At 41.6% G+C, this 23,863-nt stretch overlaps 1 protein-coding gene across 7 annotated transcripts in view; it reads right to left on the bottom strand.

Moving 5' to 3' along the window:
• Stx18 (syntaxin 18) overlaps positions 1–23,863 on the bottom strand; it is a 105,803-nt gene that overhangs the window by 51,277 nt on the left and 30,663 nt on the right. The window contains exons 1-2 of one of the 7 annotated variants that reach the window (XM_087187333.1): positions 13,482–13,798; positions 4,735–4,969 (exon numbers count right to left, since the gene is read on the bottom strand). The exons of 2 other annotated variants lie outside the window; for them this stretch is intronic. The gene's annotated coding sequence lies outside the window, so the exon portion shown is untranslated. Of the gene's footprint in view, positions 1–1,195; positions 1,619–4,734; positions 6,722–13,481; positions 13,799–16,214; positions 16,416–23,863 lie in introns of those variants that run through there. 4 more of the 7 variants (XM_021260303.2, XM_087187334.1, XM_021260300.2 and 1 more) reach the window with 4 other exon arrangements.

Raw genomic sequence — 23,863 nt, 5'->3', positions numbered from 1 at the left:
TGGCAGGCCCACAGACATTCCACTGTGCTCTGCCCCTTTGTTAGGAGCTAATATATGAACCACTCCTTTCTTGTTCTCTTCTTTGGGCCGTTGCGTTGTAAGCAATGGCCTACGGGCTAGGCCTGTCTCTCATGTTCCCCCAATTCCTACTGAAAGATGCCCTGAGTGAACACAGGGTCTGAGGAAGTGCAGTCCCCTCAGCTTCCGGCCAGCCTGGTTCTAGTCCTTGCAAGCTCCTGCTGCTCCCACCCCACCCAGGGACTCGGGGCTCTCCTCCGTCGGTGGCTTTGTTAAGCCTTTGACAGCTTTTTTTTCTGCTTCCTTTGCCTGTGCTAACCCTGAAACTCACTCCTCCAGACTTCATCCCTTGGCCCTTGACACCTCCTTGGTGAGCCCACTCCTTCCAATCCACAGCTCTATCCGCCTCCATAAAACGCCCACTAGCCCCAGCCTGGCTGTGTTCCAGCACACCACTGCATACGTCACTGGTGCTCCCAAGGCTGCCAGGCACACTGCACTCCAACTCCTGCTCCCTCCGTCCCCACTGCCCAAAGACAAAGCCTGATCCTCTCTCTGGATCCTCCAAGTCAAGTAACTCACCAGCCATTTTCACTTCCTTCTCTTTCACCCACGGAGGAATCTGGTGGCCGGTCCCACCTGTCCACTCTCCTTGTGACATGTGTCCTTGCTGTGCCCGCTTGGCCGTGTGCCAGACTGCAGCCTGTCCCTTAGCAAGGGCTTCAACTTCCCACAATCCCAACACACCTTCCTTCCACTGTAGACTGACCCAGGGTTCTTTAAGCTGAAGAAAAGGCAAATGCCTACTGTGTACTCAGCCCTTCCTCCCCCCTCCTTCGGGGTCCAACTTTCTCTTTGATACTTTCCTCTAATTAAACCCTCTCACTCCATTCTTCTCTCTCCACACGGCACTGACTTGGCACTGCTCAACACACTCCCTCTATTTCCTAAGCTCTGCCCACTGCTGGTTTATCTGATCAGATGGTGCAGAGCATCAAGCCAGTAACCGACTATGCCCTGCCTCGACTCTCAGGACCAGCAAGGCACCAGCAGACACCTGCCTTGCACAAAGAGCCCACTGTCTCTCTCAGGCCTTATTCCAGTTCAGTCCACAGTTCTATTCACTCTGAATCAAGGTCAAAGAGCTGGGGATGTAACACAGTGGTAGAGCACTCACCTAGGATGTGTGAGGCCATGGCTTCCACCCCAGATGCCCCGCAAGGTTAAGTGAGTTGAGTTCAGCTACTGTGTTCCCCCACCTGAGTCTCTGAGTCTTCTGCCTTCTCTAAGCCAAACACTCCCAGCCCTGTCGAGGGTTCTTCAGTGAAACACACTGGGCGCTCCTGGCCATGCTCATCCCCTCTGCACGCGCACTTCCTGGGCCTCACAGTTGTCGTCAACTGAGGTTCCCCGAGTGAACTCAATACCCAGCCGGAAGCATCACCTCCCTTGTTCCAGTCCCAGCCTTTTACCAAGGTCACCTCAGAGCAGCCGCAGCTGCATGTCCCTGAGTCGGGAACTTCACCTCAACTAACAGGACTTTTTCCAGGCATGCTACAGATAAACCAGGTCTTCGTTATGTGTCTATTTTTTCCTGGACTCTTGTCATTGTCAACTCTGACTGTTTTGCCATTAAAGACATCTGTAATTTAAAATTATCAATAAAAATGGAGTAGAAAAAAGAAGCTTGGACCTATAGAGCTCTTCCTGCTGACAATCAGCTCAATTAGTCACAGACGCCCTAAGCATCCATTTAAAAAAATGTTTCTTCACAAAAACATCACAGAGAGACTTTGCCAAGTGCTGCCTTCCAGGACCGGGAGGACAGGCTGAGGCTTCAGGACTGTGCTGGTCAACAGTAACTACTTTCTTTTCTGTGTTCCTGGAAGCCTTTCTTGCATTTGTCCACTTGGCAAATACGTAAGGCCTGCTTCGGGCCAGTCACATTAAGGGAGGAGGTGAAGGGAAGAAGAGAGGAGGAGGAGGGAGACAGGACAGACAGTGCCAAGCCAAGGGTCTGATGCAAGGATCTGACGTGGCCTCTCGGCTGCTCAGACCCAGTGCCAAGCCTGCCAGTTCCAAGGCTGTGTGGAGAGAGGGCGAGCGTGTCGCACTCTTCCCAGGCTCAGTGCCTGGCTCTGCTGCTGCCCTGTGCCTGCCGCTCAGCCTCTTCACGCCTTCATCCCTCAGGTGTGAACCCGAAACAGCAGCACCACTGAGAGTGACTCCAAGCTACTCACGAAGATGACATCTGTAAAGACTGACACTGCACTGGCACAGGGCAGGTACCCAGCAACCCTAAGTTTTCTCCTCCTCCTCTTTCCCCTCCTGTCTATCTCAGTCTCAGGAGGCCATCTGGCAAACTGACCTGTTCAGTGACAGCTGTCAAAATGATGCAAATTTATTCACAGAACCAATTTTATTTCCCTTTCATAAAGAGGCAGCTTCCATTCTGCTAAATACAATGAGAGTGCTCACTGGGCAAAAGACAGTGAGTTTTATAAGGTAAGGACAAGAGAACAGCACAGTTAAACACAGGCAAACACATACACCCTGACTGGTCAACATCAGGATACTTCGGGTTACTGCTTGTTGTCCAGGTTGAAGCAGAGGGGACTTCCTTGTAATGCTGACGCTGGTAGCCTGGAATCTCCTATATTTAAGAAAATTTTGTCTGCCTTAAAGTTTCAGATTGCCTCTGTGGCCTTTAGCACAAGTGATTTCTTCTTGGTTTGGTCTGTGCGGCTGGGACCAGAACTAGTGCAGGAGCTCAGTCCAAAGCAAGAGCCTCCCAGGGTTTTAGCTAACAGAGGGTCGGGTGAACAGCAGCACGCACAACTCAACTGGCACCTGGAGTTCAAAGCAGCTCCTCTCTTCTTGAGTAGGACCAGACCGCTGATTCTTCTGTTGTGCGTCAGAGGAAGGGGCTGGTTTGCATTTAGGAGCCATGAAGAGGGCAAAAGGCATAATCTTAGACACTAGGGTGCCAGGCAGGGAGGTGAGACACCCTTACCAGAAGACGCCCTGGAGGCAACAATGCCAACCAGGGGATAGGGAGTCCTCAAGCCCCGTGGCACCCATCCCCCACAGCACAGCACAGCACAGCACACGCTCACTGAGTGCACACAGGTATGCTGGGACAGGTGCTTCTCCTCTCCTAAGCACACAATCAACCTCAGCCAGGTGAATTTCCAAGGCTGCGCCCCAGATTGCCCTGCCTAGTGTGTGCTTGAGCGCCTCTCTCCTGCTCCTAGTGCCTTTCTTCTTCTGGCACCAATGTTCTCCTCCTCAGAACACTCTGTGGTTCATCACACACTTCCTCTGGGGCCTCCGCTCAGACCTGACCTCCACGGTGGCTCCATCCCTTCTCCCCCTGAAAGCAGGAAGTTGCATGCAGTCAGGGAGCTGACACCACATCCAGGAGCACCTCAGTCATGGCTCCAGGCCCAGACTATCTGCAAGCTGTAAAGGCAAGGCAGGAAGATGTCCAAGGTCCTTTCATCCAGAAATTCCAAGGTGATTACCGATGTGCAATCAAGTTGAAAGCTCTACAAAGAAAGCTGGTTTCTTTACCCTGCTGTTTGTGCCTTTGGAAGTTTCCAGCATGATTTTTAGGTTTGCTGTCCTTGAGATTCTCATTTACAAAGGTTACCTGGCCTATGGGAATTCAGCTATGGTACTCTGGAAGATCTGGTCAGAAGAAATGAGAAATATTTATAATTGTTCATAAGGTGTAGAAAAAACACACTAAAAGAAGAACTTTGACAGTCTGTAAAAGGCAACTTTTGGATGTATTTTAGGTACCGTGGGGGTGAATATGCAATAAAATGATGGCAGCCAACACTTCTGTCATGCTTACTGTACACCAGGAAGGGCTTCAAGAGCTTCTGAGTGGAGCACTTGATCTAACTCTCATCACAACCCTGTGAAGTAGGCACCTTCACTGCTCCTATCTGAAGGACGAGAGAAAGCGAGCTAACTCAGAAGTGGGAGAGCTGTGTTTGAAATTAAAGTCGTCCCGGGAGCCTGCATTCTTTACTTTTCCTTGTTCCTAATATTCCACAGAACTTTAACAGGGAAAAACCATACCATTTATTTTAGCCCATCAAATTAAAATTGTTTCTTAAAAAACAAGTAGTATACAATTCAAACTTGAGTTCGCTTTCCAGCAGGGGGCTTTATTTTTAGCTTCTCGAGTGGCCCTACAGAAAGCTAGAAACATCTAAAGTATAGTCCCTGACCTTTTCATGGGGCACAGATGCTTCTGAGAAGCTGATAAAAGCTACGAATCTGATTTCTTCCCTCCCACCCAGCCCCCCAAAAGGAAAACAAAAGAGACAGAGAACATCCACACTGACAGAAAATCTTTCTGCCTAACCCCTCTGAGCTTGAGCCTCCTAGCTTACTGGTGCTCAGGTTAAGAACTTCTGATCTCAGTGTGGTAAAAACACACACACACACACACGCACATGCACACACAGGAGGGCGCACCGACTCGTCAACGTGACTTGTGGTAGGGAGGACCTGGCAGCTCTGCACCTGCAGGAGCTGGTGGAGTCCGAGTGCCAGGGAAAGCCAAGCTGGCACTAAGGGAGGGTATGGGTGCTGGAGCCCACGAGGTAGGGAAAGATGGAGAGCACGTGGAAACCACCCAGGCAGAAAAGACGGGAGAAAGAGGGCTTCCCAATCATCGTCATCATTGTAAATCACACTCACCTGGTGTTTACTGTCCCAGGGACTGCGTTAAATCCATGTGTCCACGATCTCCTACTGTCCTCACAATGATGAGTAAGCAGGTGAGGACACTCACTCAAGGTCATACAGCGAACAGACTGGAAGCTGGGGCCCACACTCCGGAACAGATTCCAGACAGACTGCAGACTTGCTATTTGGTTCCTCACTGTGTGCTTCCAACCGCACGGAACTCCGAGGGTAAACATGGGCTGAAGGACTAGAGGAAGGAGGAGGCATCCCACACCCTTCCACTACCTCCCACACCCCGACACAGGAGAGCCAGACATCAGCTCTGCTTATCAGTCTCATCAGAGGATTTGCGACCTGCCTTCTAAATTCCTCCAATACACGGAAAATACTAAGCACACAAGCACAGCTATACTCCATTATAGCGCATTCCACATCCCAGAAATGTTTACTCCCTTTTTGGTGAAGAATGATGAGACTTTTAAAAATTATAAGCCTCCTCCCTAAAAAGCCCAAACCTGAGCCTTCCTCATTTTGGATTTCCCAAACTTGGTATAATTCCTAGCTCAACAAGTGTCTAGGAGCATTCAACAAAGGAATGAGTGACACAGTCTGTGAAGGATTTATCACTCTAAAATAAATATTAAGGAGCAGCTATCCCTAAAAACTGGTGGCTACAAGATGTGAATGACTTGTTTTTCTAATATGACAGTTTTTTCACAGAGTTTTTGCAAAGCACATGCTCTTGGTAACTGGCAGCCGATAGTTCTGACCACAGCTCAGAATCAGCAGCAACTCTCCCTCTTGAGTGCCCAGATTAGCAGGACAGAATAAACTGTGGCAACAAACAGGCCTCTACTGAAGTTAAACACACACACTCAAAAATATGAAGCCCACAGACTGAGCGCAGCCTCCCTGACATGAAAAGTTTTTTCTTTGAATCGTGTCAGCTATAATGAGGAAATGTAACACAGCATCAGCGGGAAAAGCACAAATAAAACTGACATATCATGACGGCTCCCAATCTCATCCTCCTGGAATTGTAGCGCTGGGTTAAATTAAAATTATGTGCTAGAAACAATACAAAAATTTGCTTCTTTGCAAGCCAAGGGCAAGAATTATACTAATGTAGATTATCTAATTTTCCGCCCAGCACAGCAAGTACAGGTCTTTTCCACAAGGTGGTGCTCTCTACCACATTGTCCCGCAGCCAACCTTACAGTACATTAAAATGACAACAGCCTGGGTTTAAGATGATTTGTCTCTTGAGGATATACATTTGGTTTAAGTTTCCACTGCAAAGTTAAAGTTCTTAAGATAGGTCATGCAGATCAATTGCTCCTGTAATCTGAAACTCAAAAGAGCAAGTAATATCTAAACAAGGGAGGGGTGGCCCGAGCTTATAAGGGTCTCTAAAAGCCAGGAGACAGTCTGCCTGGCTACCTCTAATCTCACCATCAAGACTGTTACCTCGTTCAGTTTCTGCTTCACATCAGCCAGAGAACAGCAAAAGCAACTGCGAGCAGTACAAAGGGAGGAGACAGTCAACCTCTATACTGCTGACGGATGCCAATACTTTACACTCAGCAGAAAACACTGTGTTGACAACGCTCAAACCCCAAAGTAGCGGTGTTTTCCTCTAGTCAAACCTATTTTTTCTCTTAGTAAAAACAAAAGCAAAAGAATGAATGTTCATTTGAACGAGAAGCTCTGAGAAAAGGATTCGGTAACGAGACACACAGCCTGCCTCCTCAGTAATCTTCCAGCCGAGTGAACGGGAATAAAACGCGCAGCGCGCTGCCTCAACCAGAGACACGAACGTGCAGATTCCAAGCAAAGAGCCAGGGTCCAGTTTCATCATTCCTGTCCTCAGAAATTACAGATTCCTTCCCCCTCATTACGGCCTCTTTTGGAGTAAGGCAAGAAACTTAAAAGTACATTGGTACACACACACACAAAAATGCAGAAAATACTATTTGAAAAATAAGTTACAAAACATTCTAAAATACAGTACTTTGACTGAAAAAAATGAAAATATAAAACTTAACAGTTTCTAGAATTTAAAGAAACTGTAGCAAATTAACAACTCCTAAACTTTAAAAATGAAGACTTCTCTGATAAAAACTGTTTAAGTGTTCAAAATTAGCATATGATAACTTGTTCCTCATATAACATTTGCTAGAAAAAAAAATCTCTGGATTAAAAACAACTAGAAAAATAACGGTTCTGTCCTGAGTAGTATATTATAGATCTTGATTTTGAAAATCAAATTATATATTTTCACTCTACTTTTAAGAGTTATTATTTTACTTGGACACAAAATATTTTAGGGCCTATATTAGAAGTGTATATTAAAAATTCAGTATGAAAGCTTTAAAAGTCAAACTAGCATTTATGATTTAAATTCCCTTGACTAGTTTTTCAGAATACCCCACATATATTTTCATTCTTATTATTGCAGCAACAAATTTCACTGAAAATCATGTCAATTTGTAAGCAATAAAATTGCCATTGAAATATAAGACTATCTGATCCTCAATAACAAATGCACATATACTTTTAAGGGACATACCCAGCTGTATATGGAAGAAGAGAAAGGAAATCTTTACAATGTTTAAGAAATCCTTTAGAAGCTTTAAAATAGGGCTGGGGATTTAGCTCAGTGGTTCTGTCGCCTGCCTCGCAAGTGCAAGGACCCGAGTTCAATCCCCGGTACCCCCCTCTTCCAAAAGAAAAAAAGAAGCTTTACAATAGTATCTGATCAAAAGTGGCCACTGCTACTATTTCAAAATGCCTGTGTGTAACAACTGGCAAAGTGACAGGCTCTTATATTCACTGTAATTACTACAGTAGAAAACACAAATCTCCCCAAGAATTGCAGGATAAGCAACTGAACCAAAAAATGCCAATTTGTTACTATGAGTTTAATCTTATAACAAATTTCAGATTAAGGTTTTTAAATTTTGATTTTATCTATATCCTAATTGTGGTACATTTCAGTAATTTAAAAAATACTAAAATATTATTCCTTCTTAAAAAACAGAGACGCTCCATATATGCTTATTTTATAAACAAAAAAAAAAGTTAATTTTACTGGAAACTAAGTATTTTGTCTTTTCAATGGATTCTGTGCTCATAATTGGAAAATGTCATTTTGGAGACAACTATAACAAGCAATAAAGCTCTCTCTAAAAAGAAAAAAACTTCATCCACATTGAAAAATTCATATTTAGCTTTTATTTGAAATTATAGCCAAAGTCTTTGTTCCAGAGCCATATAAATCACTGTTCCTTTTTCCGAGAATAAGTTTTTAGAGAAAACATTATTAAATGTTACATCTGACTTTAATAGAGTTTTCCAATTTGCTTTTGCATGTTTATTATCACACTCTAATCATGACTTTCCAAAACTTATTTATACGTTCACACAAACTTCCAAAGTTTTCTCAACTTAAATAAAAACCCACAAAAACTGTGGGAAATGTTTCGCTTGAAAGATAAAAGCAAACTGGTCCAAATGTACATTTGCAATAATCAGTGTTTACTTTTGTTGTTCAAACATTCAGCTTACAGCACTTTCAATATCTACATTCAACTTAATTTTCTTGTCTCTTAAAAAAAAAAAAGGAGGGAAAGTACTTTTCTTTTTCCTAATTTTGCTCCTAAAATATAAACTCATTAAATGCAAAGCATTCATGGGCCAGGCACGTTTTAACTACAAGCACATCTAGTCTCAGTGGCATTCATGTCACATATAAAATGCCATTTCTTTCAAAATTTCAGCCTGAATATTTTATAAGCATAATTTTGCTTTTCCTAATAAAATGAGGATTTATTATTACATAAGGCCCGATAAAAATTTTAGTAAGTAAGAATGCAAAAGAAATACCGTGACACTAATTTGGGAAAGAGGACAAGTATTAATTTCATTTATTTAAAGAATTGAGGGTTTTTCCTTGAGGTGTCTGTACTACAGATTTTTGTACTACATTTATTAAAATATGACAAACTTTTAACCTGAGAACAATTTACCAGTTAACATCATCTACCGAAAGAGGAAGTATACTTTGAATAAGTGAAACACTGGGAGCTATTTATGCTGCTTAAAAGACTGGGCTATGGACTTTTAAAAAATAATATTTAAAGCAGTCCAAAGGGTATCTGTGATACTGTTAATCCACTCTGTGATTCTATCTAATTCTAGAGACAGAAATTTGTCTCTCCCAGGGGATTTAAGACCTTCATACAGTAAAACAAGTTGAAGGTAATGAAACTAAAAAGAAATATTTCCTAATGGAATGTATTTTAAAGTCTGCATGATTGACAACAGAAAAGATTTTTTCTAACCATTTTTTTTTAAAAAAGGTCTGACAAGAGATTCTGGTTTTGAAGTATGTCACACCCTAACTCCCCAGCCACGAATCCCAGTTCATTTTTTAAAATGAGGTCTATTTCCTGTAATTTTAGCTGTTTTAGAGTATAATTATTTTACATTTTTATGATGCCTTTGGGGTATCATTACAAATATTTTTATGTGTTTAAACTTAGGAAAGTAAAATTAAGTAATAGCTTTTCTTAAAGGGTGCTGTCAACTCTCTCCTGAACAAAAATCTTTGTTTTAAGGAGATCTAGAGATTTATATCCCTAGTAACCATAGAAATTAGTCTTAAGCTTTAGGAAAAAAACTGCACAAAATGCTCTTTATTTAATTAAAATCAGAGCTCTGCTCTTAGAAATGAGGGCCTTCTTCTGAACAGAGAGAATTTTCCAGAGTAAAATTGTTCTGATTCAAGGTAGCACTCCTTGTGATAAATTAATCAAACATGTTTAGTTGGCTTTTGAACATGTATGCACAGAGAGTAAATACTCTGTTGGAAACCATTTGCTCCAGGACCACAGCCACTGTCAGCTTCAGTCAGAAAAGAAAGTGAAACCCACAGGATCCAGATAGTATTTGTCGATTATCTAAGAATGAGCAGAAAAAGAGAGAACAGAGAAAACAGTTGAACAATAACAATTGGGAGAATCACTCGAGGTGGAAGTTTGTTCTCCTTGGGAAACTGAAAATACCATTCACTAATCCTCAACACGAAGATCCAGCCACACATCGTGAATCAGCTCTTCGGTGATGACTGCGGCGTTCTGTTTCCCATGTACGACAATGGAGACGTGCTCGGCTTCTGCTTATCTAACGCACTGTGACTACAACAAGTTTATTTCTGACGGAAAAGCAGTTGGGGATATCTGGGGGGCATCTACAAACTCTTCTGTGCTACTGTCTTCCCAAGTGGTCTAAGAAAATACGTGCCTTTCAAGGATGGGAAGACAAACTCCTCCAACATTTTTTAAATGTCAAAGTTTTCAAGGTTTATGAAATTCAGATGCTGAGTAAATCTATGTACTACCAAATTTGATTAACTTTTATGAGATTTAAATTTGTAGCTTTGGGTATTTCTCTGTATGATGAATAATTTTAAAAGTTAGCCACATTCTGATTATTATGTTTTTTAAAACCTGCCCACTTGGAAATGAAGATATTGCTGATCATGTCCTAAAATAAGCACTAAATAAATGTCAAGTGGTCATACAGCATATTGTACACACCACGTAAAGTCCAAACTACAAATATCTCTGCTTTTAGACAATCAAAATCTTTGAAGGGGCAAGAAATAGGCGTTTCTCCACAAAAGTTTAGGCACTGCTAAGAATGCTAAACACTATATTTTGCAAGTAACTCCACGCATTTCCTTCCCATACTATCCACGGTAATTTTAGTCCTACTAAAGGAAAACTTATTAAGCATTTAAGAAAATCAAGACATCTTAGTTTATGTAATGAGGTGCAGAAAGGGAAAGAATATGGTGAGGAATTTTAAATGATAACAAAAGGTGGTTCACAATGTATTTAACTGACCACAGCATGTTTATGTTGGTAGTTCTAAAAATTATTCCTCTAGGGTCAAAAAATTTTTTTCTGTATTGTTTGGGTAGGGGGATAGCAATCAGGAATTTTGATTCAAATGATGCATCTATCTTCACTGTAATTTGTGCATTCCCAACGCAATTAGTACCTAAATTAAATAAAAATACAATATGTATCAATGAATTTTCACTTCTAATTTAAATTATAATAATCAATAAGCTAAAAAATAAAAATCTATGCTAAAGTATCAGTAGTAAATAATGTTTAAAATAATCTCAAAGTGGGGCCGGGAATTTAGCTCAGTGGTTCCGCGGCACGCCCCGCAAGTGCAAGGACCCGAGTTCGATCCCCAGTACCAAAAAAAAAACCACAAAAAAACAAACTCAAAGCACAATGCCATTTTAAAGTTTTTACAACATGATGGTTAGTAACAACAAAATCTCAGTGAGCTATTGGCAATATTTTGCAATATCTTCATTTCCTCCCAGTTTTTAACCCTACACATGCAAGATACAAGAGCCTCATTTTCACAGGGAATGCAAGAACTTGGGAGAGCTTTGTGGACTTTCAACCCCTTAGGGTTTGCATGTTTTGTATGTAATTATTCTTCCTCTCCTATAAAAAAAATCAACAAGGTTTCTGTGTGTGTGTGTGTGTGCATGTGTAATTTTCTTGTCTCTCCTTAACCCCATATCCATGGTAGTCTCCTTTAGGATTTTATCTAAGAGGCAAACCTTAAAGTGGAGTCAGAAAATCTAGGTCTGTGAAGTTGTTCTGAAGGTTACACAACATACACAAGAGTGCACTTGTGCCAGACAACACAAATGAAGTAAAAGCTACTGACGATCACTGCAGAAGAGTATTCATGACCCCCACCAGTACACAGTATAGAGCACATACTTTGACAAAGACTACACCTGGGCTCACAGTGGGCCACAGTCAAAGCATTTCTTGGACCTTCAATTCTTGCTTCTGAAACAAAGAGGCTGCATTTCCTGCACCGTAAGGCCGACCTTAGCTCCACAAATTCCATGGTTTCTTGCATTTGACTGAAAACTCAGAAGTATATTTTCAAGTGATTTCTCATATCCAAATCTTATGGATACTGTGCTTCATTTACATGGAAAGGACTCAACATTTATTTCTACTTACTATATTACAAAGGATATTCCATATGTTAAAATATATCATTTAACCTTCACAACAATCCTCTGCATTAACACTTTTCTCATTTTACAGGTAAGACTGAGGCTCAGATATGCTAGAATTGGTATTCACACTTAGATCTGTCCAGTTAACTTTCCATGGTTTCTGGACATTAAGGGGCCTCCCCTAGTGCAAAATGACCACAGTATATGGAATCACACACTGAGGAATGCACATGAAGCACTGTGTGAAAGGCTGCACTGGACAGTGCAGGGTACACACAAGGGACGTGCTGCTGTCTCCATGGCGCCTACCTTACAGGGCTAAACCATAAAGCTGTTAGGAGCCCCACAGTGCCAGAAGGAGAGATCCCAGTGGACTAGAAAACAGCCCTTCAATCTTGGAAGTAGGGGAAGAGGGAAGACTAGTGTGGTCTCATGAAGAGCCTGTAGAATGTATTTCTTCCCTCAGCTCCATTCCATAAGCTCCCCACTTGTCTGTGTGTGAACCAGAGGTGAGAACCACCAATGAAGTGACACACAGATACCGCTGAGCATGGACCGAGGGGTCAGATTGGCTCAGCCCAGTACAGGCTCTGATATCCAAGAGCTACACATCCATTCCCAATTTATTTAACCGATTTTTGCCTCAGTATCCTCATTTGTAAAATGGAAAAAACAGTGGCTCCCTCAAAAGACGTGTGAAATCCAAAAGGGCGTAGGAAAGTGCCTGTCACATTAAGGGCCAGGCCAATCCTGGAAAGCCTAAAATGCCCAGGAAAGGAATTTCTGTGACCAATGGCATTCGAATGTTCTCTTGCAAACCATGGAGATACAAGATGGCTGCCACTTCATATTTCTGTTGTCTGGTTAAATGCAAAAAAAAACCACCAAAACACAAAAACCTGATAGTCTTGTGTTATTCCACCTCTAGCCCCTTCAGCCCCAGACTAAATTTTAAACATAAAAATGACACAATAAAATTTGCTTTTAGGTAAATGAATTCTGTTGACTAAATTGGAACAGATATGTTTTGTTTATTAAAAAGGAGGCTCTTCCAGAATCCTAGTGAAAGAATGGAAGAAGTTAAAATGCACATGAGAATTTAAAGTTGCATGACAGAACACTATAGTACGACCAGACTATGGGCTCTAAAATTATCCAGAGCAGAAGCACAGAGAAGATAAATGAGGACATCCATGTTTCTCAGATTATGCAATGTTTCAGCTTACAGTCGAATTGTATTTCCTTAAGTAAAGTGCCTTCATCAAGAGCATTTTCCCATGTATACTTTCAAAAACAAGTTTTTTTCATTTACTCTTTATATTCCCAGGAGAAAAGTAAAATAAATAATATCCCTCCTGCCTGCCATTTAAACATGAAGAAGCTCTTGTCCTGAGTCACTATTAACTGAGAGGAACACTGGCTTCTTCAACAGCAGTACCAGGGTTGAGGGAAGAGAGAAAGGCCCAGGTATACACAGATGGGCATCTCAGCATCACTGGGGCCTCTCGAGGACTCACCCACACCTTACAGCCAGTGCGATCCCGGGGCTCAAGTCCCTGTGCCAGCTGGCTGCCCTTCACGAGGCTAAGACCTGCTCAGGCTAAGACCTCACAGCTCCTCACGGTTCCTACCACAGTGCAACAGCCAACCTGCCACTGAGGCCCAGACCTTTCAGGGTTCCCTGGCTTACCCCACCAGCCTTGGCCTTGGGTCCTCCCAGGTCCCTGCCTTTGCTTCTCCTTCCTCCAGTCCTGCGCCCACGCACCCACTGCGCACGCCCAGCCCTTCCATCTAGGGAGGAAAGGCTGAGGCCTGGGACATCTGTGCTATTTTTAACTCAGTAGCTTCTGTGTGTCATTCTCAAGGCTTACCCGGCTGTGGGCAGAAAGACTCACATTTTATCTCTGATCCTTTCCTTGCTAAATAACCCTTGTATCATGGGTTTGAGGGAAGAAAACAAAAAAACTACTACCGGTCAAGTTACATGATAGTGTAACACTGGAGACTAAATTTTTCTAAGCCTTAAGCTCTTAGGATGCATAGAAGAACAGATGCTTAAAATAGTTAGATGAAGTGTGTGGGAAACGGTGCCTTACACGACCTCCGAGGAGGCAGGGAAGAGACTCCTTCACACTGCCAAGGAGAAAAGTAAAGCGAATACCTAAGGGTGACTTAACAGAGCACTTCTTGTCTCACACAGGATCCAGCTCCATATAACCTGCATCTCATCCAGAGCAGTGTCTGTGAGTGACGGCTCCAGAATTGAGGCCCTAGTGTGGCCGTGGGGCAGGTAATCGCTCAGATGATGCAGCAGGTGCCAAAGCCAAGGCCTCCTCAGTATGGGTGCAGGACAACCTGGCCTCAGATTTTACTCTCAGAGGTGGGCTGGATTCCTAGGGTCATTAACAATATGCCACTGAGGTGCACAAATGTCCCCTTACTACAATGTTTGTAACGTACCATCGGTGGAAAAGGCTATAGGACAGAATGTCACCACTGAGCCTAGTCAGCACTGACTGACCTGGCTGAAACTGTGTGCACCATGTTACTCTCTTACTCTGCGAGTAACACCAGAAACATCAACAGCACTGGGAAACAACATGCATCAAGCACAGATCCCTCTGGTCCTACTGATATTAATTCACTTAATTCTCAATAGTGACCTTCTATGGTAGCTGTTATTTTACACACGAAGAAACTCATTATCTCTGTTTTATATTCGAGAAAACTGAGGGTCATCAAGGTTAAGGACTGTGCTCAGTGTCACTCAGCTAGTAAGTGCCAGAACTGGATTAAAATCCAGTGATACTCTTGTCCCAGAACCTCTGCTCCTAAGAACTGTCTGTGTTGCCTGTTATGCTGTGACTGTGCTGGACACTAACTGTAAACCCTGCCCATAACACATGTGTTCACTGGGCCTCAGAATCCCTCTGTCGTGTCTTCCTGAGACACATCAACTAACCTGAGAATAAAAGTTCTTATTTTTATGAGAGTAAATTGACTTTATCTTCCAAAACACAAAAAGAATGTCAGGAGGCAGTGGGCTTCGGGGCAGGCAGTGTACATCTGAAGGTACATGGTATCTAAGACAGGTAAAGTGACTCATTACTCTAAGTGGGCAGACATGTTTTCCTACTTACTACAAAACAGTCACCTAAGACTTTTATAACTATATTAATCAGGAAACACAAAACTGAACCACTCTTCCAGAAAAGGAGAATCCTCATTCCACAGAACCTCAGGGCACACTGTTTTCTACCAGAAATTTGCAAGTGTTTACACAGGTCTTCCCTAAATTTGGAAGCTTGTTTTTCCATGTAGAATAACTTTTTTTTTTTTTTCTGGAGGGAAGCACTCCTAGCAAGAAAGAAGCAAACAGATTTTCAGTGACTTACACTTTTTTTTTTTTTTTTTGCAAAATAGTACTGCAAAGTAAGACCACTAACAGTAATAAATCGCAAGTGATGACAACACTACTGCCAGTATACCTTTAATCATAGCACAGGGATGGGCACATATAAGTTTCCCCAAAATAGTTACTGAATAAATAAAAGTACACATGCTTGGACAATCTATATCATTGGTCTAATCTAAAGTCAAAGACTTCAGTCAACAACTGTACAAGTAAAACTGTCCTGTGGGTACTTATTCACTATTTATCAGAACAAAAGTCAGGACATTTAAGGAGTAATAAAAATAATTTATAACTATATGGGCCTAAGTATCAGGCGAATAGGAGTTTGAGTTTTATGAAGATCTAGGTTTCTTAGTAGAAGAGAAACAGGGAGCTGATAAAAGAAGCCAATGAGAAAGCACTGTGAAGACTGTGGGGCTTCACACTCCGAGTAAGTAAGCAGCGCCTACTTCACAGAGTGGCAGGTAGCTTTTGGGCACAGACACAGTGCCCCCTCAATTGCATACTCCAGCCGTGGACTCCCTTGGTTGGAGCATGTGGAAGACAAGGGACAGCTAGGCCAAACAGGCTAACGAAGAGGCCGAAGGTGCTGCTCATAGCAGGGGAACAACAATTTGAGGCTGCCGTGAATTTACATAGACAAGCATTTCAGAAAGTTATCCTAGTGCCCAACAAACTTTCCTTAAAAGAGCCTTTCTTTCAAATTAAAAACAGTAGCTTTATTAATGCATGACCCATTTCAAATTTGAAACACAACTCTAAGCCATACCTTGTGGAATGGAAAGCCATAATTGTAATGTGGAATGAGACCAACTGAAATCAATATAAGAAATTTAAAGTAAGTAAATACTTTTTTCCTGGGGGTAGTATAAAACGTATGAAATTACAGTAGTAAGAAGTTATTAATTTGAAATTATAAAGTGGAATTGAGGACTTCAAAATATTCATAGATTTTTTCAAAGAATTCTGAAAGCAAAGAAAACCACACCGTTCTCTGGAAAAGCTTACCTTTTAGAAAAACAGCATTTAATTTGCACAGCTGCTTGACCATGTTGAAGAGCGAAAACCAGCAGCATGGATCACACCAAGTTCAGCGCTGAGTAAAGCAGCATTTTCAGGTTCACACGTATTCACAGACTGGCTTCCACACAACTGTTCATTATTCACCAGCTAACCCAACTTAATGATTAAACTTGAACTGGTGCGAACAGGAACTGTGTCAAGTTACCTGTATAACAGAATACTATACTGTGGCAAGCAGATTTATGAAAATTTCAACAATCACTGGGCAAAAAATCACTAGTAGCAGAACAGAACCTTCATGTCAGAGGAACTAATAAGTAGCCACTCCAAAATGTCTGCTAAATGAAATAAAGAAATGTTCGTTCAAGAGGAACAACAGCTTCTTAAACTTATTTTTTTCGAATAAAATGATTGATAATTAAAACTGTTACTGATGGGTGTCACCCTGTTACCCACAGTCAGATGGGTCACTGTCCCCCACCTGTAGGGCTGTGCCATGGCGGTGAAGGAGAGTAGTCGTGTGACTATCCACGCACAGGCTCAAGGCACCACACCTCTAGAGCCCTATCTTCACTGACTGTCTAGAATAACTTTTCAGTTTCCTTGTATTATTCTTTTAGAAACTTACCTCTTTATTATATATAAAATGTTTATAACTTACTTTCTGTTTACAGTGGAGAGTCTATGAAATATGCAAAAGAAAAAGAAAAAAAATCAACCCATAATACCATCACTGTGAAGTAAATTTGTATAATTATCTATTTCATGCATATGTATCATATGAATGTGAAGCCCTATTATATGTACAGTTCTGTATCCCACTTATTTTACTTAACACCATGAGTACTTCCCATGCTTTTAAAAATTCTTGCAAATAATTAGCTTTAAAGGCTAAATAGCATTTCATTGCTTAAGTTTATTATAATTTAACTATTTTTCTGTTGTTAGGCAACTAGCTGTTTCTTTTAACTTGCACAAGGGCAAATGCTGCTGCAGTGAACTGTAATGCCTGAGTATTTTTGTACATTAAGACTTTGATTTTGTAATTCACTAAGGTAAAAAGTAACTAAAGAGACATTTTCGGATACTGAGTCATGCTGCCAAAGTGTTTCCGTCTATACGGCCTCAGGCCTGGGCACAAGGGAGCCCTCCCCTAACAGCGCTGCCAATGCTCTCCCTCCCTTCGCAGGTTCAGCACACAATGTGCGCACCACAGCACGGCTAAGCCCAGACCTCTCCCTTCAAACTGGTGATCATTTTCCCTAAGCAGAGCAAAATAAGGCCAGCTTCCTCACCCGAAAAAGGGGGAGTTGGATGAAACGAACTCTCAGGCCATTGGGAGCTCTGGCATTTTAGGGTTCTCTTTTGCAGTGCAGACACCACGTGCTAGAGTCACAGGACACTGGCAGGAGAACAAAACCTGACCGACTCACTTAGAGCTGTTCGGCTGTTATTCAGTCTGTTTCTCTTGGAGCAGATCATGAACAATAACCCTGCAAATTGGAAATACTTAAATACAACTGCCACACTGTTTTATAATAAGAAAGATAACATTCACTTCCAGTGTTCAAATACATAACCTAGCTTTTGATTCTCAACTCAGGCTCCATAAAAGTAGATGCCACAGCTGGAAATTCTGATCTGAAATTATGACTTCACAGAAAACTAGATGCTCTTGTGAAGATAAGGTTTCCTAGAGAAGTGCAGCATTTTAGAAGGCAATCAAAAATCTGCATTAGATTTTCTGCAGAAAAACAAACCTCCAGGACACTACCAAGCTTTAAGAATCGGCATGTTAGCAGACAGACGAAGCTGCCAACCTGTAGTTCATGTTTCTTAGCAGCAACCGTGCACACACGGAGACCTCTGTGAAGTGTAACACACCCCTAACTATCTGCCAGTTACTTCAAAAGCACCAGAGGTAGAAAGGGAACAAGTGACAACACTATTTTTTAATCATATGAAAACTACATTAGTATAAAACGTACCAAAAATAACCTAGGGCTGTTTTAGCAGAGAATTTGAACAGAATCTTGTTACTTGAAAACACCAAAAGTTACCTAAAACAACAGAAGTGAAAAAACAAAAAAAGAGTTTAGGGAAAGAGGCATTACTGTCAAGTTAGCCACGAGCTACTGAGTCAATAAAAACTTTACTGTTTTTTTTTTTTTTTCTTGAAAATTAACCTTATTGCATAAAAGACTATTCAGGAATACATAAAATATTTTCTTTTATACCTTTTCAAAGGAAACTAAAAGGTTTATAGATTTGGTGTCAAATTTTACAAAAAGGTTTTCCTTGTATTCAGTATCAATGAAAACAATTTTTTATGAAGTTCTTATTCGATGCTGCGAGCTGAGGAAACTGTGGCTTAGAAGCAACAACTCAGCTCTCGGCCCAGTGCAGCTTCGGGAATAGCTGCACAGCGGAGCACGGCCCTGGATGGAGAAGAGCAGCTGCTGCGTGTTCCTGCCACACAGGACTTTGAGGGGACGAACGGATGCCTAGGTCCCCACTTTCCACCTCTCCTTGCCCCAGGGCAGCCCTACTTTCCCGCGCGCCTGCCAGTCTCCCTCTGCCACTTCAGGAGTTCGCGGCTGGCAGTCCGACCTACTGCGCAGCGCTGTCCTGGGCGGGAACACCTGGAACAGAGGCGTGCAGCAGTCCTGCGCAGAAATGACTGGACAAGCCCTTTCACGAGTCCTGGAGTTCCCAATTCGCTCCAATCAACATAACAGACGGAAGGTCTGAGTTTTCATCTGATAGATCATTACAAAATAAAAAGCTGCTGCTGGTTTTGGCCTGTAATTCAGGGACGTTCCCAGGACAAAGTGGGGCGGCAGTGCAGAGACAAAACTTCCATCCTAGTCTCTTTAATGTCCGCAAACAGGGCTTCTTCGCTCTTCTATCTACGGAACTAAGCCTGTGACTGATACTGAGGCCTGTCCCATTCCAGAAAGAAGTACTACTCTTCCACTGCGTACAACCTACTTAGAAAAACTGAACCTCTCCGTTGTCTTGAGAGGCTTTTCCAGAAAAATAATGCATTGTGTTTCAATCCATGTGTACTATAATAATCGCAAAAGTCACAACACAAAGTGTGCAGACTCTTTTGGTCACCATTGAAATTTTTAAAAAATTAAATTTCAATTTACATACCTAGTTTTGTTGCACAGAAGTATGTTAGAATTATCAATGAAACATTTCCAAGCATAAACAGATAGGATATTATGTAAGGGACACAAAATGGACACAGGAGTACAGTGAGAAAAAGAAAAGTTGCAAAATTTATAACTAAGAAATGTCTGAGTTTTTTCAACATATGATGGAGGTTATCAAATATGGGATACATAAGAGTGATAAAAGTTTCACTTTAAAATGTCAAGTTTTATAGTATGCCGGAAATTATATCCTTTGTAACTATTTAAACTTATGATGAAAAATAGATGTCAGTTTAAAATATACATGAGAGGTTGCCAAGTTTTTTCAAAATTGCTTTAAGGGATGCATGAACAAAAATGTTTAAAGGTCACTGGCTTATAATTTGGTACAGAGCAAAACACTAAACACATTACAAATAAAACTTCTGTGTAGCAAAAACATTGGGAGGGCAAGAGAGTATAAAATAGAAGTATTCACTCCAGTCACTAAAGGTAAACCTCAAAAGGGTAAAGACCGCAGCTGTCGTGTTCACTCGCAGATTCCCAGGGTCCAGAAGAAATGAATGGAAGTGAGGTTCCAGCTAAGAAATACATTTAAAAAGGAGCTGGCTGAGCAAAGCACGGGGTGGGGCTGCTCCAGATAGGAAGCATAAAGGGGAGGAGGCGGAAGGGATCAAGCTGGCTTGAGCCACATGCTTTAGGGTTCTACTGATGTTTTACTTTTTTCTAAAGAGATAACTGGAAGGAAATATTTCAATCAGGAAGGGACCTAATGAGATTATTTTTTATATATTTATAATTTCTTAGAAAAAAACATTGGTAATCAGTAAGAAGGAATTGATTCATACATTCACCAAATATTAACTGTCTGTTTCGTGGCAAATACCCTAGGAGGCAGAGAAGATCCAGAACTACGCAGAGCTTGCAAAGCATCTACAAGAACTAAGAGAATGAAAAGTCAAGTTAAGTGGGTGACTGAAAATATTTCAACCCACATAATATGAAAGGGGACTTGTATCCAGGATATATAAACAACTCTCAACTTAAAACTAAGAAAACAAGCAATTTAAATGTGGGCAAAAGACTTGAATGCACACTTTCCTAAAGAAGGCAAATAGGCATATGAAAGGCATTGAACATCATTAGCTGGTAGAGAAATGCTAATTAACACAAGAGTACTACACATTTATTAAAATAGCTAAAATAAAAATCCCTGACAATGCCAACTGCTGGTGAGCGTGTGGAGCACCTAGAATTCTAATCCACTCCTCACAGGAGTCCAAACGGTATGGCCACTTTGGAGTACAGTGTTTTGTGGGTTTTATTTTGTTTTGAATAACAACTTTAATGAGATTTAATGCAGCACACAATTTACCTGTTTAAAGTGTAGAGTGGAATGGTTTTTGACATATTCACTAGATATGTGATCATCTCAAACCCTTTTTATCAAGTGTTCAGCATCCCCAAACCTCCCATTCCTAAGCAGCCTGTTCTCCACCCTCCCACCACTAGGCAACCCCTCCACCTGCCAATGCCACACATCAGCCTGTGCTAGACATCTCTGATTCATGCTGGAATTGCACAGTATGCGGTCCTTCCTGGGTGGCTTCTTTGACTCAGCCTGCTTTCAAGGCACATATATCCAGGTAGCAGGTAGCAGTACTTCATTTCTTTGTCTTGCTAGGTAACATTTCAATGTGTAGATATATACATTTTATTTATTCATTCATTAGTTAATGGACCTTAGATTATTTTCACTTGTTCATTACAATAATGTTGCTATGAATATTTGTAAACAGGCAGTTTCTTGTAACATTAAACATACATTTAACATATGACTTGACAATCTCACTCCTACATATTTGCTCTAGAGAAATGAAAATGTATGATCACACAAAAATCTGTACACAAATATTTGTAACAGTTTAATTCATAATTGCCCCAAACTGGACACGATCCGAATGTCATCAACAGGTAACAGATAACTGTAGAAGTGCGACATAATGAAATACTACTCAGTGACAAAGAAGGACAAGAACTATTGATAAACACACATCATGAGTGATCTCGGGGACATTATTCTTTTACTTAAACTGAGCAGAAGAATCAGTTGCAAAGGATTACATACTATATAATTTCATTTATGTGACATTCTTGAAAAAACAAAGCACAGCAATGAAGAAGTGGTTTAATAAAGTTCACTAGATGGTGATAAGGATTAGAGGGAAATCAAAAGTAGAGCAAGACAAGGGAAACTGAGGCAGAGTGTGGCAGATGAGATAAATTACCATTCTGAGTGGAGTGGTGAAGCGGCTTTATTGACAAGACAGCATATGAGGAAATGTTTGGCAGACTGGAGATGAAAGTCAGCCAGGCATGTATCTCTAGACACTCATCTAAGGAAAAGAATTCCAAGTAGTGCAGAAGGGATTACAAGTACAAAGGCCCTGGCACAGGTGGGTGATGAACAGCAAGGAGCCCAAGTGTTGGTGAGGCATCAGAGCAGAGATGCCAGGAAGGGAGATGACATCTGTAGACGGCTCTGACTGTAGACACTGAGAGAGAGGTCCGAGCTGCAAATACTAGTTTGGGAGTCACAGGCTTATATATAATATTAAGAGCCAAGTGACTGGATGGAATCACTATTCATCATTTTTATGAACAAATATTTAATTACTATCTACTACATCTCAAGTGTGAGCCAAAGAAAAGAGACAGAGGGCTGGGGATTTAGCTCTGTCACTGTGCCTGCCTTGGAAGTGCAAGGTCCTGAGTTTGATCCCTGGTACCAGGCGGTGGGGGGGGGGGCACACACACACACAGAGAGGGGGAAGGGAAGGGAAAGAAATTTAGCTTTACAAATGCTCTGCCAGTTTAACTCTAGTTTAACCAGAGCAATGAAGGAGAGCAGGGGAAGAGAATCTGAGAGAATCACCAGTTATAGTTTTATAAAAATTTAGTCAGAGAAAGTTAAAAAAAACAAACAAACCTAGCTTTTGTGTAAAATGCAGGCAATCTTGAATCTGGTACTTAGCCTAGGTGATTAACTGCAGCCCCCAGTGTCTCAGATCTGTAAGGTCGCCATTCACTAACATTCTTTGTGTCAAACCTGTCCACCAGGAAACTCATGCATGGCCTGAAGGTGGGCCTGCGGTGAACCAAAGGCCCCATGGAGCCTGCATTTCGCAGAGGACCGGCTGTCTGTGTTAAGGCTGACCTGGCAGTGTCCTACCACAGCCACTGTAAGAGACTATGTTTTGCTCCATGCAGTCGAACACTTGACTTTCATCATACTTGTCCTTAAAATGGTCATTTCATCCCTGCTATAAGAGTTGCATGTAGATTTTTTAAAAGCAATCTTAGGACATGCAACATATTTCTGATGCAATCCTAGTAGCAATTTATGAGTAATTTTTACTTCAAAAGTTGTAAAGTTTGGAATACATGTTTAGTTACCCAAGCCTATAAATAAATGTCTATCTGAACACGAGCAGGAGGCAAATCAACAGTCCTTCTAAACCTGGGTGATGGATATCTGCATCCCAGGTCAACTATACTGTATGCTGGAAAATCTTAAATATGGGAATGAAATGTGGGCCAGTCATAACACGCACAATTTGTTTAGTATACACCCCTACACTAGTTAAGGTCTGAATAGACACTAACTCTGGCTAACTCTTCAAAAAGAAAGGAGGGGATTCAAATGGATACTATGGAATACACGGAGGATGGGTTAAAATTCAGGGCTTGTTAGTCCCAGCCATAGTGACCCTTGGGCTGAATACTTTTTCCTTTGGGGAACAGGGTGTGTTTGTGGGTGACCCAACCTGTACAGTGTAAGATGATTAGCAGCATCTCTGGTATCTATCCACTAGACGCCAGCAGCAGCCCCCTATGCATGACAACCAAAAATGTCTCCAGACATTGGCAAATATCCCCAGGAGGTAAAATTGCCCCCAGTTAAAAACCACTGGCTTAAATGATCTGAACATGGGAAGGGCAAAGATACAGCTGGGCCTCTGAAACAATTGGAACCAGATAGTTAAACCTCCAGAACTCTCTTGATTTCTAATTCTTCTTTTCTCTGCATTTTAGCTTTAATTCTTTCATTGCAGCTCAGCCACCAAGGGCTCCTGAGTTCTGTTTGTTGAAATTTAGGCCTCTAGACAAAGAATGAGTCTTTTTCTTAATTCCAATTTTTTAAAAAATCCCTAGGAAAGGATTCTGATTGGCCAGATTTGAGTCTGGTATCAAGTCTGTGACCAAGAGGGTATACAATGTTATTTGGGAACACAGCAGCTCTGCTGAAACCACCTCATTAAAGTCAGAGGAAAGATCAGTTCCTAAAAGGAAGAAGGTGCTACTGTTGACAGAGAGGTGGTCTGGGGGCAACCACTTAATGCTGACTAATACCCACAACATACAGTGAACAGCCCATACACCAACAGTTCTTTGTAATACCGAACAGCATTT

This window comes from Heterocephalus glaber, unplaced genomic scaffold (assembly GCF_053883595.1).
Source record: "Heterocephalus glaber isolate CG9 unplaced genomic scaffold, H.glaber_assembly_v1.0 deba00001509, whole genome shotgun sequence".
Classification (NCBI taxonomy): Eukaryota; Metazoa; Chordata; class Mammalia; order Rodentia; family Bathyergidae; genus Heterocephalus; species Heterocephalus glaber.
This window is presented reverse-complemented; position numbering and strand designations above follow the sequence as displayed.